This window comes from Chelonia mydas, chromosome 23 (genome assembly GCF_015237465.2).
Source record: "Chelonia mydas isolate rCheMyd1 chromosome 23, rCheMyd1.pri.v2, whole genome shotgun sequence".
Taxonomy (NCBI): Eukaryota; Metazoa; Chordata; order Testudines; family Cheloniidae; genus Chelonia; species Chelonia mydas.
In genome coordinates, this window is record NC_051263.2 from 5087867 (window position 1) to 5093954 (window position 6088).

Here is a 6088-nt window from a genome sequence, read left to right on the forward strand (position 1 = left end):
ATCCACTGACCGCTGTTCACAGCTCATAGCCATCTGATTGGGAGGGGTCTCTCTCCATCCATCCATCCCCCTTATTTATCCTGCCTCAGACTCACCCCTTCCCCCTTCTCTCTGTCCCCAGGCACACCCCTCTATTTATCCAGCCAGCCCCTGGCCATGCCCCTCCATCCCCATACATCCTCTTTCATCGATTTACCCTGTGCCTATCCCTCCCTCCCTATACACACTCCTCTGTCTACCTAGCCATATACAGACCCTTTTACCGTCCACCCAACCTTATACACGCCCCCGTCTATTCTCATAAGTATCCCTTTACCCATCTCCCCATCAATCCCCAACCCTGTACACCCCCCTTCTCTCTCTCTCTCACTCTCTCTCTCTTTCTCCCCCATACACCCAATCTATCTATCTATCTGTCTATCTATCCTCACACACCCCCTCTATCTATCTATCTATCCTCACACCCCCCCTCTATCTATCTATCTATCTATCTATCCACGATGATCAGCTCAGGAAAAGGGCGTATCCCATTATAACCAATCCAACGCCAGTTAGGGTTTTGCTGTTTTCCCAGCGACACACACAGGCCACTTGGCCCTTCCCAGCTCCGGTGAGGATACAGCTCCAACCTTCCTGCTTCTGAAGCCCAGGCCTCCCCGCATTTGATCTAAAGGAGAATCTCCCTTTGATCTTAGCACTGTATGGCCTAGGACACACGGCTGGCATGCCAGCTCACGCTGGCATCTTACGTTAAGCAGGGCCAGGCTTAGTTCACAGTTGGATGGGAGACCCTCCAAGTCCCCAACTCAGCGGGAAGTGGTGTGGGTGAGTCAGGAGGGGGCACTCTGCTTTCTCTGTACCCAAATTTACTACCTTCCTCCCCACCCCCTCCCCCCAGGGCTGGGATCTGGATCTATCTCTGCTTGGCCCTGCCAGTGATTCTGGGCTGGGATCTGTAGCCTCAACTCCCCACGCATGCACTTCCCAGGGGAGACATTACTCTCTATGTGTGGCCCTGACATGCGTGTTACATGTGTGGCTTGGCAGGGAGGGCCCCTGCGCCCCAGCCCACATCACGCCAGGTTATAAAATCAGTGATTGAAAGTGGCTGGGCCTTTGGCTCAGGGGGGAGGAAAATGGCCCTCCTGTGACCAGAGCTGGAAAGCAAAACCTATGTCATTGTTAATTTCAGCCCCAGGAGTGGCTCTCTGTAAGGCCATGGTCAGGGGGTCTGTGTGACCAGGCAAGGCGGGGCAGGACATGGCTGGGGGCACGGGGATGGATGGGGGTGTGTGTCAGTCATTGGAAGGTTCACCCTTCCCAGGCCTCATCCTTAGTCCGTGTAGGTCTGAGGTCCTGTGTCCTTGAGATTAGACCTGCCTGCTCCCTAAATCCGCTGTTGCTGATTGAGGGCTAATTGCCTTCACACCGCTGGCCAGTGCCAGATTATCCAAGAGAGAGGGTTAATCCCCCTCCAGCCGTGTTGTCCTGGCTCCAGATGATCTGAGACTGAGGGTATAATCCCCTCACACTGCTGTCCTGTGCCAGTTTATGAGGGCTAATCCCCCCACACTGCTGTCCTGTGCCAGTTTATCAAGGCTAATCCCCTCACGCTGCTGTCCCAGGCCAGTTTAACAGGGCTAATCCCCTCACGCTGCTGTCCTGTGTCAGGTTATCAGGGCTAATCCCCTCACGCTGCTGTCCTGTGTCAGGTTATCAGGGCTAATCCCCTCACGCTGCTGTCCCGTGCCAGTTTATCAGGGCTAATCCCCTCACGCTGCTGTCCTGTGTCAGGTTATCAGGGCTAATCCCCTCACGCTGCTGTCCTGCATCAGGTTATTAGGGCTAATCCCCTCATGCTGCTGTCCCGTGCCAGTTTATCAGGGCTAATCCCCCCACACTGCTGTCCTGTGCCAGTTTATCAGGGCTAATCCCCTCACGCTGCTGTCCTGTGTCAGGTTATTAGGGCTAATCCCCTCACGCTGCTGTCCCAGGCCAGTTTATCAGGGCTAATCCCCTCACGCTGCTGTCCTGTGTCAGGTTATCAGGGCTAATCCGCTCACGCTGCTGTCCCGTGCCAGTTTATCAGGGCTAATCCCCTCACGCTGCTGTCCTGTGCCAGTTTATCAGGGCTAATCCCCTCACGCTGCTGTCCTGTGTCAGGTTATCAGGGCTAATCCCCTCACGCTGCTGTCCTGTGTCAGGTTATCAGGGCTAATCTCCTCCTGGTGCTTTCCCATGACAGTTTATTAGTGACAGTGCAGAGTAGCCCAGTTTGGTGGGTGAGTTCACCGGTGCCCCCCAACCCCATTCCACCCAGTGGGTGCGCCTGACCCCCTCAAAAGCTGCAAATTCACTATGCAGCCAGATGGGCCGGTGGCTACACAGGCTGAGGGGAGCAGGTCCCTGTCAGGGGCACTTGTGCACCAGCCAGTACCCTGGCCACACTGGCGCCGATCACGCCCAGCCACATGCAGCCTCTGGCTCTGGTTCCTTCCCCTCATTTCCTCCCTAATTAATTGAGCACATTGGCTAAATGAATTGCAAGTGAACCTGCTTTTGGAGCATACAGCAGGCCTCCAGGCTAACCCCTTCCCTGCCACTGTTAGGGAGGCTGGGTCTGGGAAGTAGCTGCCCAGCCTAGCAGAGCCCCGGCTGGTCCATGGGGCAGGGTTCATGTTTGTGTGTGTTTGCCTTCAACTGGGGGTTGGGGCTGGGCTCAAGAACTGGAGTCTGAGCTGGAGGAGGGGGCTGGGGTGCCAGCTGATTTAGCCTAGGTTCTGGGGACTTCCTAGTGATCTTGCATAAGGAATGGGGACGGATCTCTTGGGATACCTCTTGGGGGCATGGGGTGGATCTCCAGAAATTGTGAGTGAGCAATGGGGGCAGATGTCTTGTGAGCTCTCAGTGGGCTGGAAAGGAGACCCTTTGGTGATCTGGCTTGGAGAGGAAGCCAGGACTCTGGGGTTCTAGTCCCAGCTCCAGGAGGACAGCCGGGGAGGAGTGGGTAAAGGAGTGTAAATCAGGACGCCTGGATTCAGTTCCTGGCTCTCCTGAAGACTTGCTGTGCGAGCTGCTTGCCTGCCCTGTGCCTCAGTTTCTCCAGCTGTACAATGGGCATAACGAACATGACTCAGGGAAGCTGAGCGGGTTCATTGATGGAAGGGGCTAGACAGCAGCGAAGCATCCTCTGGCCTAGATCACCTCAGCTGCCGGGGGGCAGATGAGGAGGGGCTGACAGGGACCACCTACGGGCTCTGCAGTGACACTGCATGGGTGACTCCAGCCCCCTGCAGTTCTGGGGCAGCTCTGGTCCAGCCTTCTGGGGTACCTTTGGAGGGCTCTCCATCACCAGGCGGTGGTGGGGGCACCTGAAGGGAGGACCCACCCAGGCTTGGGATAATAGCGTCTCAAGGTCCCATCTAAAGCCAGGCTGGCTCAGCCCACGGGCCTCTGGGGCTGGCTTTGTGGGCTATTAACCCTTCCACACCCAAAGTCCCATTAACCCCTTTGCCTGGGTTCCCCCTGGTGCCTGGCATGGAGGCAGTTCGCCGGGGGGGGGGGCAGGAATCCTGCATTTTCAGCTCCCTCCAACTTCACAGCTCCACCCCCCACACTTCCCACAACTCTCCTGGGAACTTGCAGGTGGACCGGGGGTGGGGAAGAGTGCTGAATTGTCTGCCCCAGGGGCGACACTGAGACAGGTGACCTGCAGGGGGTGACCCACACCCTCACTGCTGGGATGGGCCAGGTGGGGAGGGGTGCAGTCCTCCCTTTGGCCAGAAGGGGTCGCTAGAAGGTAAAATGCTCCTGACCCTAGAGGCATTGAACCCAGGCACCCCACAGCTGCTGCCCCCTGGGGGGCAGGGAATGTGAGGCCAGAGTTGGGGCGGGGAGGCAAAGCTTGTTTTCCACCCCACAGCTGCTGCAGCCAGGCTGGGTCGGGGGCATTGCTCTAGGCAGCATTGCTCAGTGTTGATGGATCCTGCCAGGGGCTGGGATGATGCCAAGGCTGAAGCGGGTGAGGGTGCAGGGGAGCTTTGCCATTGCTTAGCATACAGGGGAGCAGTCAGCCAAGCTGGGACGCTTTGGGGGTTCACCCAGACCTGTGCCCACTGGGGCGCTTTGGGGGTTCACCCAGACCGTGAGGGGTTCTGTCACCCCCCTGCCCTGTAACCTCAGCTGCTTCTGTGCTGGGCAGCTCAGGCTCAGAGCCTGGACACCAGCAGCCTGCTCATGGCGTAAGGGTCGTATCCTGCCTTCCACCAGCCCAGTGACGTCATGCAGGTGACCCCAATAACCCTTCCAGTCTCCCCAAAACCAATCCCTCTTGCTGGACACTCCCAGGGGTAACCCAAAGCTGGCTGCCTCCACAAAGCCAGTGCAGACAATGGCTTGCGAGCTCCGGCGAGCTTCTGGGTCCGGCCTCGCCACACAGCCCTGAGATGGCTTGTGGTAAAGCTGGAATACCTTGGTTCACAAAGAACAGAGATTTACGTGACGCTGAGCAATAGGCAGGATCTGGCTATGAGCAAAACCAAATCAAACCCAACCTGCTTTCTAGCGACAAAAACTTCATTTTAGCAAGTTACAGCCTTTGCCGGAGCAGTTTTTTACTTCCATTGCATTGTAGCATCTCCATGCAAGGGGATCCGCCTTTCTCAGGCTCTGAGGGTGCCAAAATGGCCTTTTGCTTCTGCTTGTGTTTCCCCAAACTCCTTGTTTTTCAGGAAGACAATTTCCCAGCTCCCTGCTGATGCCTGTGTAAATGGGGCTTCTCTTGGTTCGGTTCCATCATGCGTAATTTCATGGGCGAGAGGCAGGTAGCTGCCTTCCCCCTTCTGGGAGACAACCTGGTTCTCCCTTTCTTTGGTCACAGACTTTAAAGCAGGGGTGGGCAAACTACGGCCCGCAGGCCGGATTCGGTCTGTAAGCCATTTTAAGCAGGCCCACGAGCTCCCGCTGGGGAGCAGGGTCTGGGGCTTCCCCGCTCCGTCTCTCCACCCCGGGCGCTGGGTCGGGAGCTGCACCACGCAGCTCAGCCCCGCTCCAGCTGGGGCACAGGGTTGCGGGCTGCACCATGCAGCTCCGGGAAGCCACAGCATGGCCCCGCTCCAGCTCCTACGCACTCCAATGACCCCCTCTGGTACTCCAATGGGAGTTGCAGGGGCAGTGCCTGTGGTTGGTGCAACGTGCAGAGCCACCTGGCCACGCCTCCGTATAGGAGCCAGAGAAGGGACATGCCACTGCTTCTGGGGGCCGCTTGAGGTAAGTGCTGCTTGGAGCTTGCATCCCTGAGCCTCTCCCCATGCCCTAATCCCCTGCCCCAGCCCTGATCCCCCATCTGCTCTCCAAACCCCTCGATCCCAGCCTGGAGCACCCTCCTGCATCCCAAACCTCTCATCCCCAGCCCCACCCCAGAGCCTGCACCCCCAGCTCAAACCTGCACCCCTTCCTGCACCCCTGCCCCAGCCCTGAACCCCCTCCCTCTCTCCAAACCTCCTCGATCCCAGCCTGGAGCACCCTCCTCCACCCCAAACTCCGCATCCCCAGCTCCACCCTGGAGCCTGCACCCCCAACCAGAGCCCTCACCCCCTCCCGTACCCCAACCCCAATTTTGTGAGCACTCATGGCCCGCCATACAATTTCTATTCCCCGATGGGGCCTTCAGGCCAGAAAGTTTGCTCACCCCTGATTTAAAACACAGTAGCCACGAGTACCCGTCATTCCTCGTGTTGTGTTAATACAGACGTTTCACCAGGATATTCATCAGTGCCACCGGCTTTCAGAAAGGACTGGACTGCACATGCTTTGGTAGTGTAATAATGCTGTGGACAATCAGTAGACTCAGTTTCTTATTTTGGGGGGTTCAGCCCCTCTGTTCTGCCCCTGGGGTGTTTGGACCCCCCCCCGCCTCCTCCCAGATACCAGTGCAGTCACTTGCCTGGCTGTCATAGAAGGGGATCACGTTCCTGTCCGTGGTGCAGGGCCCTGCTGGTTCTGTACTGCCGATGCAGAAACCTATTCAGAGTTATTTGCACACACACAGGAGTGTGCAATACAAGCACACACGCCATACGAGCGTGCA